The following is an 11,585-nucleotide window of genomic DNA, read 5'->3' on the forward strand; positions in this document are numbered from 1 at the left end:
ACTTTTAATCCCGGCCATTTAAAATGTTGATGGCGTCATTTAGCTCCCTAATCGGCAGTTACGGTTCCAAATTACATTATACCCCTTAATACCAAATAAATAAATAAAACAATATTATCGGCAGTTAGGGTTCCTAATTACATTATATCCCTATCGATATAGTTACGAGTAACCGATCATCAACTTTTTCCTTCCTTATAATTCGTGGTACAGTTATCTTTAGAGGAAACTGGTACAGTTCCTGATTACATTAAATCTCAAAACCTTCTATCGTGTTCAAAATTGTGTCATTGGATTCACCATCGATGAAGAAATCTGTGTGAATCTATTAATTGTTCAAAACGTCATTCACGAAAGTAATTGTTCAGAAGATGATTACTCACGCCATACCTAATCATAGGCTTTGTTCCAAGAAATCAATGTAAGCATTTTTATTAATTAGGTTTTCTATTCGGATTTTTTAGTTAATTGTTCATATCTGCTATTTGACTGAAGTATGGATTTCAAAACCTACGTTGAAACCAAAAGTTCAAATATTAAATGACTGAATTCAAAAGGATTTAATGTCTGCTATTTGCTTGAATCTGCCATGTATGTTTCATATATACATAATATATTTTAGGATATTTAAAACGATTTTTTTTAGTGTTTGTATGGTAAATTGAAATGATAAGATAGTTAGCAACAACATACAAATTAAATATGAACATGTTTGAGGTTGAATCAATTAAGTACGTACCGTAAGTTTAATTTATGTATCTATCTTACATTCTGTTCATTAGTGAAATTTATGAGCGAACATGATGAGATAGAGCAACGTTTTTTGAAGAAAGATCAGCATGGTTGAAAAACTCGGGAAACTCGACCGATTTATCGGCGATAACTCGCCAAAAAGGTCTTAAGAGAAATCGGCGGCTAACTCGGTCAATTACTCGGCCAACGGCGGTCAACAGCGTCGGAAACCTCAGATCTCGCTGGAAACAAGAAAAGATGAAGAAAGAGAACAGGAAAAGGAAAAATAAGAGGAGAAAAGAAGGAAACAAACTAATCTTTGGTAGTTAATGAAGATGTAGCGCAAGTGTAACACCCCAGCTTAACATGACCACAATATTGTCCGCTTTGCCCGCAGGCGCGCGGCTTTTTCTTGGCGACCACACACGAGAAGCACTTTCCCAGGAGGTCACCCATCCCGGTAGTGCTCTCGCCCGAGCACGCTTAACAACAACGTACTCGCACATCTGCTCTGCCTGTGATCCCAAAACGCGTTGTGTCATTTAAGCGTGAGTATTACCTTATAATCCCATGATCACTCATGTTCGTGGGCGATGTGGGATTTGCCTAGGGTGTTACATTCACCCCCCCTTAGGGACTCATCGTCCTCGATGAGGTTTGCCCCACCACCCCCAACGGCACATGAGTGGCTCTGATACCATTGTGTAACACCCCAGCTTAACATGACCACAATATTGTCCACTTTGCCCGCAGGCGCACGGCTTTTTCTTGGCGACCACACACGAGAAGCACTTTCCCAGGAGGTCACCCATCCCGGTAGTGCTCTCGCCCGAGCACGCTTAACAACAACGTACTCGCACATCTGCTCTGCATGTGATCCCAAAACGCGTTGTGTCATTTAAGCGTGAGTATTACCTTATAATTCCATGATCACTCATGTTCGTGGGCGATGTGGGATTTGCCTAGGGTGTTACAGCAAGTCTTTTAGATCTGATCCGATCTCTTAAAGAAAATGAAGATGATGGCGGAGACATGAGTAGGGAGGAGAGATCTGATCTGATGTGATCTGATGTGTTTAAATGGAGGTTTTTGGTGGAGGTTTAGTGGTGTAGGAAAGATCTGACAAACAAAGGTGGTGGTGTTTGAGAGTTTTGATGGTGAAGGAACAAACCCCAAGGGAGCGTCTAGATTTGGGGTATACGGTGGGGAATATTAAAGTTTTTCTCTCACACAGTTTTTTTAATCCTTGGTATAAGGTTGGGAATACAGATAACTCCATACATCCATAGATTTCAAAAATTTTAATTTCTTTATATTTCATTAAAAGACAATAACAGCCCCTAGACTTTTACTAAACTTATATAACAAGAACAAACTTGATGATCACTCTTTAACCTTTAGTAAAATAACAATAACAGTCCATGTTATTTATATATTATCGGAATATATCTATTTATATGAAAAAGTCAACGAAAGTCAACATCTGAGTTCTCCCCCGAGTTCTCCCCGACTCGCCGAGAACTCCTCAAAACCTCCTGCCGAGTTCTCCCCGACTCGCGAGTTTTACAACCTGGATGATCAGCACCGGAGTTGAAATATCATAATGTACGAGCCATCATACTCAAAGGTGCGGATATACCATTTTTTCTTTACCGTATTATTTTGTTCAATTTTACTGCTAAATTTGCAGTCTTTGTTGGTTGGGAATAATGAGTTGTAAGTGGGGATACTTAGTGTAGAAACAGATGCAATTTAAGTGTCACTTTAATACCCAATTTTTCAAATGATATGTTGGAATCAAGATATCAAAAATTTGCATGGAAACTTTATAAGGTAGGTGTCCCAGATCAATAATAGCTGATTAAAACTTTGGCCATAATCTTAAATTGTAACGACTCGGAAAATTTCGACTTATTTTGAACCAAAACTATAAATGTTTCCGACATGATAAGTAATGAATTATGACAAGTTTTAAAACTTTTGAAAATGAGTTTTTATATAACGGTTGACCATCCTGTTTGTCCGACGATTCACGAACGTCATAACTTGTGATAATTATATAATTGTGTGTATATATATATATACGGAAACATGCGAATAATATTTATATACGAAATGATAAAAAATTTACTATTGAATGATGCAAATTCAAATTAACAATTTTACGTATTAAATCGTTTTATTTTTATGATGTATATTTTTTAATTTTTAAGAAGGCACTGTAGCAACCCGACCAAATCATGTTTGACGGCGCTGACTACTTCGGTCCCGTTGCGTGGTTATAAGTCTTTATTATGACGTTTGACCAAAATATGTCGCATTCATTTCATAAGTAAAAGGATGTTTCAAGTTTACAAATGTAGTTCAAAAGATTAGTTACAATACAAAGTTTAACGTACGAATGAAACCTATGCGACACAATTTAAAGTAGTCAAAAGACGCTCCAACTATGCATGCATACTCGACATCCAAGCAAGTATCAAAAAGAGTGCGGAAGCATGTATCAAGTAGCTTTCAAGGACCTGAGAAAACATATAGAAAACTGTCAACGAAAACGTTGGTGAAATCATAGGTGTTTTAGTAAACGTTGCATTTGAACCACAAGATTTAATATATAATATGATTATCAAAATCATTTGCATTCCAAAGTTGTTATTTGTTTCACGGGCACCCAATTATCAAACTTAACTGTTTTGCACCCTTTGCGTAGTGTTAGAACATACACTAGACCCGAAAATATATTTCATCCGCTAACGGTAGCGAACCGTCCGAATGAGGCTCGTCAAGCCCATGTGATCACATAATATAAGTTCACGTTTACACCCTGCAAGTGTAACTAATGATAATTGAATTGAGGATTTTCGTTCAAACCCGTACGTGGAATGTTCATTTTCGTACTTGTGTTCAATGTATAAAAGTATGATACGTATATGTTTCTCATCCCATAGTTTAAAGCATAAAAGTTGTTTGAAAGATGGGACTATGATCTCACCTTGAGTGCACGTATGAAAAGTACTTCACAAAGTAACGTGTGCGAAGGATAGTTCTAGTCTTGACCTAAACAAATAGGTCGTATCAATAACGGTAAACACGATAGGTCAAAGATGTTCAATTAGTCCTATGGCTCGTTACGACTCGATTATGTAGCATGTGAAATCAAATTGTCAAGTTTCATGCAAGATACAAGTATAGAAACAAGTTAGGAAGGTTGCATAATCATTTGGTTAAGTTTGACAAAAAGTCAAACTTTGGTCGGTCAAAGTCAACGAAAAAGTCAACACGTTCGGGTCGGGTCCCGAACTATTTTTCTAAGGTTTTTAATCATATATGAGCATGTTAGAACAAGTTACATGTGAATCGGAGGTGCGTAGCATAGCAAACATTATTCGAAAATCGACAAAGTTGGACAGACCACTTTGGCGCGCCGCGCCATTACCTGTGCAGAGAATTCTGGCAGTTTTTAAGTTTTATGCACGAACCTAACTTCAACCAATCACCATTCATGACCCGCAAACAACCAAAACATGTATCTTATATCATCGGAAATGTATTTTGACAAGGAAAACAACTAAACACATTTCATCCATCACATTTACTTTTACAACAACCAAAATCACATTCAAAGCTCCTCATTAAATGCACTCAAGTTCATAAATGAAATTCGATGATTCGGCAACCAATTTACATGAATAATATGCTGTTTCGAAGGTGATCAAGCATACAATACAACCTAACACTTACAAATAACATTTCATGTTATTCAAAGCATCAAAAGTTCATTTCAAGTTCATCAAACCCTAACCCAAATCCACCAAAACCAATAATCAAGTTTATGAAGTTTTCTAAAACAACCTACACATCAAATTGAAGCTAGTGCTACTAGTAACACATTTAATACTTGCACTTTACCATAACAACAACATTTAAGCAACTAAATTACCAAATCAAACACACCAAAGTTCATATTCAAGCTAGTTACTTCAAATAACGAAATCGAGCATATAAATCATATAATCATGTTAGACTTGAGCCATAGACACTAATTAACAACTTTATAAGTTAAAAACATCAAGAACACAAAATCTAGTGATTTTAGAAAGTTACCCAAACTTGATGAAATCGGTATGGAATCGAAGAGGAAGATGAGAGGATTCCGAATATGCAATTTGTTTAGATGGATGCTTGCTCGATTTGATTTAGATGATGATTCTTGAAATTGGAGAATTGAGAGAAAATATGGAAGTAGAAGAAGAAAAGGGAAATGAAAAAGAAAAAGATGGGTGGTGGGGTGACTAGTCAAAAGCTAGTCACCACTTTGGCACTTTGGCGAAACTAGTCCCTCGAGTTCGGTTGCGGGTGCGTGAATTACCTAAACGAGATATTTTTAAAACGCGTATTAACGAGGGATGTCATAATCATATAACAGAATTTAAATAGTTAAACAGAAAAGTAAACGAAAAAAGGCGGGATGTTACATTACCTACTCCTTAAAAGAAATTTCGTCCCGAAATTTAAGTAGGCGTAGTAGTCGTTGTTTCTTCCGCGAAATTTTGCGTTTCCGGAATCGGGAATAAGTGAGGGTATTTATTTTGCATTTGATATTGCCTTTCCCAAGTAAACTCGGGTCCCCTTTTGGCGTTCCAACGGACCTTAACAATCGAAATTCGGCTTTGTTTCAATGCCTTGACGGAGGTTTCCACAATTTCAACCGGTTCCTCCACAAAATGAAGTTTGTCATCAATAGTAAGTTCCTCGAGAGAGATGACGATATCGGGTTCGACAAGACACTTTTTCAAGTTAGATACATGGAAGGTAGGATGAACGGAGTTCAATTGAGGCGGAAGATCTAAACGATAAGCAACGGTTCCAATACGCTCCAAGATTTTGAAAGGACCAATATGTGATGACCCGGAAATTTCCGACCAAATTTAAACTTTAATCTTAATCTATAATTGACACGATAAGCAAAGTCTGTAATGTGAAGTCTCCAAAACTTGGAACTATGTTCATGTATTCATTACCCTTTGACTGCGCTCGACGATTCACGAACAATTAATTGTAAACTCCTATATGTGTATGTATATATAAATAATAATTCGAAATATAATTCGAAGTATTATATGTTGTTGTTATTAAAGATTAATAAAATAAAAATATGATATTATAATAATTATTATTTAAAATATATCTCTATATATAAATAAAGTATATAAAAAAAAATAATAATAAATAAATAAATAAATATTAAATGATTGTAATACTCGTTTGATATTTCGATTGATATTAAGAAAGTTAAATTTAAACTTATGTAATTTTAAAATAAACAGTGATTCGAAAATGAGTTCTATAAATTTTAGGCTTACTAAAAAAAAATGTATTTAGGATCTAGTTATTTAATTTTAAAACTTTTTATATTTTACCCAAAAATGAGAGGGATAGTTGATGTAATTTTTATTTAATAATTAATGACCAAATTTTATGTCATAATGACTAAAATAAATAAATATAGTTAATTTAAAAATATGGAATTTTTCTGAAGACTTTTTATTCGCCACTACGTGAACAACGGGGCACGATATAATAGTGCTTAAAAACCGTCGGTAGATAATACAAAAGAAAGAATGACTTTACACATGATCTTGTTTTTATGTTTATTAAATTATTATATAGTACTCCCTCTTGTTGACAAAAATGACGCACCAAACATATATGCAAATCTTTCTGTTTCCTTCTGTACACAATCAACTCATTACTTTTATTGAATTTGTCTTTCTTTCTACTCAAATATACTAACTTCGTCCATTCTCTTTATATATGTAAAACTTACATGATACATGAAAGAAACACAAACACCCATTTTATATTTCTATTCCTTTTCTTTACTGCATCCTCCACAAACACATTTGAACTATCTTTTCCTTATTTTTTTTCTTGTTGAGCTCCACCCATCGTGACCACCATCACCGCCACCCTATCCACCACAATCGTTCACCACTATCTCTCTATCTCTCTCAACATACTCAATCAAATGATCACCCAACACCAACTTCCACCATCGTTAACAATCCATTTAAAACCGCTATCTACAACAAGCTATTTTCGCTGTTTCTATTTCATCCTCAACGACCGCCACCATCGAAACAACTATCCACTTTAATCAACCACAACCTGTGTTTTGTCTTTCGGTTTCATTATCGTGAACACAATACCCATAACGATCAACTAAAATCATCACCATCCACCACCTTGGACAACCACGAACCACCATCACCTAGTGCTATATGGCAGCCTTAAATCACCATTAAATCACCTGCAAACCCCATAAACCACCTCTTGCTACTTTCTGTTTCCTATTTCCAATACAGTAATATAGATGCACGACGATGATGATGATTCTGTTATGAGTGATGGTGACGTGAATTAATGGATGTGATGATGCTTGACTGTTACACGATTCAGTTTTGGTGAGGCCCATGAGAAGGCTTCAAAGGATGAAGACGAAGATAATAAGATTATAATAAAGATGATGATGACGATTCGAGTTAGATGATGATGTTAATAAGGATGTGATGACGATGATAAATGATAGCGAGAGTAATGATGATGATGATAAGTGTTGATGATGATGATAGTTCGATGATTATCACCACCACAACCACCGTCGTGACTCACCTTCGTGCTCCAATTGAAACTCCACCTGCAACTAGTTCAATTTCCATTACTGCAACTCGAAATCATAATTTCTATACCGCTATAAAAGGATCGTTGTTTCTGTTTTCCGTTCGTACCTATTGAGTCGAACATCATGAGATGATTACGACAATTAAAGAACCGAAATTAAGTGGGATTTATTTTTTTTCGCTGCTCGATGTTCTGTTAAACCCTTGAACCGATTATGTTTACAACTTGGTCCAAGTTAACCTTTTGGATTGGGCTGCCGTTTTATGTTTTCTTGAAGGACTGAATAAATTTCGTGTTGATGGGCCGAGACCCGTTTTATTTTTTTCTCGATTCGGCCGAACGATTTATTGATGATGATGAGGATGTTTACATGGGTTGACAAGTAGTTACAGGATAAAATAGTTAAACGTGGGGTTTAATTCAGGAAAGCAGTCGCAGTGCAGTGGTTAGGAGTGGTGACAACTAGCGAGAGGTCTTGAGTTCTAGCCCGGTTCAGGGCCTTTATTTTTAGAAAAAGATTTCAAAGGGGTATACACTCTTATTTTGTTTCTATTTATTTCTGTTATTAGTATTATTACTAATTATTATTATTATTGTTATTGTTATTATTTATTATTATTATTAACCTAAATTATGATATTATCATTATTATTATTAGTATTAACATTTAAAAACTATTAGTATTATCATTACTAATAATACTATTATTAGTAATATTATTATCGTATTATCATTGCTAGTATTATTATTAGGATTCCAAGAAGATTAAACATGTTAATAGTGCAAATGTATAATAAAAAGATGCTATGATATAAGTTATGAAATTGGATATGAGTATATGAGTACATGTAAAAAAATTATAATTATAACTACAAACTAATGTCATAAGAAACTATAGTCATTAGATTATAAATTAAACACGAAGATTATGATTATTATGACTACGAATATAAAGGTTTTAATAATATAGTTAAGATTACAAATATGGAAATTTTGGATATAAATATTGTTATGAAAATGATTAGGATTTTTATTTAAAAGAATTATTAAAACTATTATAATTATTGTTATCATAGTTATCATAATACAACTCAATATCATTAATATTGTTAATATCATTATTTTTATTAACATTATTATTATCACTCTTATCATTATTATTATATAGTATCAGTATTATCATAATTATAAATTTCACAAACAAATGATTCTTCATATAAAAATATATTCAATATATAACTTAACTATATTAATATTTTTATATATGTAAAATAGATTCATTTAATTAAGTAATAAAATATATAAGTTATTAATATGAAAACTATATCATTAATAATAATATGTATAATTGTTCGATTACAAGTATACATTTTGATATATAAATGAATGATATAGGTTCGTGAATCCGAGGCCAACCCTATACTTGTTCAATATCGTTATATGTATTTTTACTACAAAATACAGTATGGTGAGTTTCATTTGCTCCCTTTTTAATTACTTTTGCAATATATATTTTGGGGCTGAGAATACATGCGCTGCTTTTATAAACGTTTTACGAAATAGAGACAAGTGATTAAAAATGATATTCTGCGGATTGATGTGCTAGGTAATTTAGTTATATGTTATAATAGCATGTAAGCGCGAATCCTAAAGATAGATCTATCGGGTTTAACACCCCCATCCAGTAAGCTGCACTAGACATAAGAACTAGTGGGCGGATGTTTAGTACTTCGAGGATTATTTATACACTTACGAGTGTACATATCCATCTTTGCGAAGATGACTTATTATATTATTGTTAAGGTTGGTTACTGAGGCCTCAACATAAGCAGAATGGTTTTATACACTTGCGAGTGTATTATATTTATGATTATGAAATCTTGTGGTCTATTAAAATGTTGAAAATGAAATGATTACTATAAACTAATGAACTCACCAACCTTTTGGTTGACACTTTAAAGCATGTTTATTCTCAGGTTTGAAAGAAATCTTCCGCTGTGCATTTGCTCAATTAAAAGATATTACTTGGAGTCGTTCACGGCATATAGAGGTCCGTTCATCGTGATGATACCAGTTGTTGAAGGCGTCGTCCAGATGGATTAGGACGGGGTGTTTCAGGTGGTATCAGAGCGGTGGTCTTAGCGAACCAGGTTGACATTAGTGTGTCTAACAGGTAGTTGTTATGATGCATTAGTGAGTCAGCATTAGTGCGTCTAACAGTTAGTTGTTAGGATACATTAGTGAAGTCTGGACTTCGACCTAGTAGTTGTTAGGTTATATTAATGTATCTGGACTTGAACCCGGTCTGCATGTCAAAAGTTTTGCTTATCATTTCGTGTCAAAAATTACCTGCTTATCATCTTAAGTCTAAACGCGTCTTACTGCATTCATTGCATAGATAGTGTATAGACAAAATTCATACCTTAGCGTACCTGCTAATTCATATTTTAGCGTATCTGCTACTGTAGCCCGTATCTGACACGTTTCCTTAAATCCCTTCGTGAGCTACGGGATCTTCTGTACTATGTATAGGTATTCTATGTAGTTAGAATATCATCCGATATCCGAAAATCATTTCATATCGAAAAATCCTTTATTCAATCGTACGCAATGGAACTCACCACTAGTTCAAGTCCCTCGAATTCCGATATAGAGTCCCCCTCCAGCTCCGAAAGCAGCATCACCATAATGAATCAATCAATTAGCCATCTCTAATTCATCTGATGAGTTCGTAGTCGATTTAATCAATGAAGACGCGAAGAAGGCGATTCCTTCCACTAACCAAATTCATCTTCTGGCGAAGAACCTGAAACACTTACCGGTGAACCTATTAGAAACACCATTTTCACCCTCATTTTCCGAATACCTCGCCATGATTATATACTATCTCAAATTCAAAACCTTATTCACTCGCCCGTTACTACCGACAATCATTCCGGAGTAATAAGTCAACGAGCTTCGCACCCGAGTTGCAGTCTTGAAAAATATGGTGCAAAATGTACCAGCTTCAGCAACATTACCGGTATCAACAGTACCACCAACAACAACATCCGCATCTCAAGCCTCAACATCGCAATCTGTTCCACGAACATCAACATCGTACGCACCATAGATACTAAGGAGTACCAACAGCAATTAACAATGAAGTATTGAACCATAACTTCATTAATATTCTGCGAAGAATATGTGGATCCTAATAGTTTTAGAGATTACTTATTCTAGCTCAAACCGAAAATCAAAAGAGTCTAATATTATATTGACTTATTAAATCCATAATTACATCTGAAGAAAATATATATGTAAGTATATTTTCATAAAGATTGTGATTAAAAATTTTTTTTCGTACAAACCGTTAATGGTGAAAATATTTTAACGGGTAGGTAATACCCAAGGAATACTTAGATTTCACATTAATAAGTTACACTGTACATTCTTCGAATCTGATTCAACGGTCATTTACTATCCTAGTTACATCCAGCAATATACGAAATCCGTTCACCACATAATAACCTTTTCCATTCAAATTTTATGTTTGGATTTTACCTATCAGAATTCAACAAGTGGCATAATGAAGAAAACATTGGACAAAATAAAACTTGTTAGAAACAAACAATTTAACTATGAGAAGAATTTTGTTAAGAATCCACGCTAACTGTTCCTAGCTAACCGGTTACATTTTATTTATTGCAATTTAATTATCGCAATTTACATTCTCGCAATTTTATTTATCGTCATTTAATTTATGTTATTTATTTTACGCACTTTATTTATTGTCATTTTGTTATTTACGCATTTTAAATATCGGGACACGTATACAATGTTTTGACATATCATATCGACCCATCTATATATATAGTTTGAGTTGTGATCGAGTCTGAGACATGTACACGGGTCACGATACGTATTAATTAATTCGAATATTATATATTTAATTATATATGAATTATTGGACTGTTAACTGTGGATTATCGACTGTGGACTAATGACATTGGACAATTAAAATGAATTAAAATATTGATTATAACATATGAAACTAAACAATTCTTCAAGTTTGCCACTTGATTTCATCTTAAACCTTATTTGTATCTTGACGATCCCCATCTGCGTTCAAACCTTTCATGATTCTTGAAAACACCTCAATTGAAAGGACGAACCAACCGCACTTCATCTAC

This window comes from Rutidosis leptorrhynchoides, chromosome 5, assembly GCF_046630445.1.
Source record: "Rutidosis leptorrhynchoides isolate AG116_Rl617_1_P2 chromosome 5, CSIRO_AGI_Rlap_v1, whole genome shotgun sequence".
In the NCBI taxonomy this organism is placed as follows: Eukaryota; Viridiplantae; Streptophyta; class Magnoliopsida; order Asterales; family Asteraceae; genus Rutidosis; species Rutidosis leptorrhynchoides.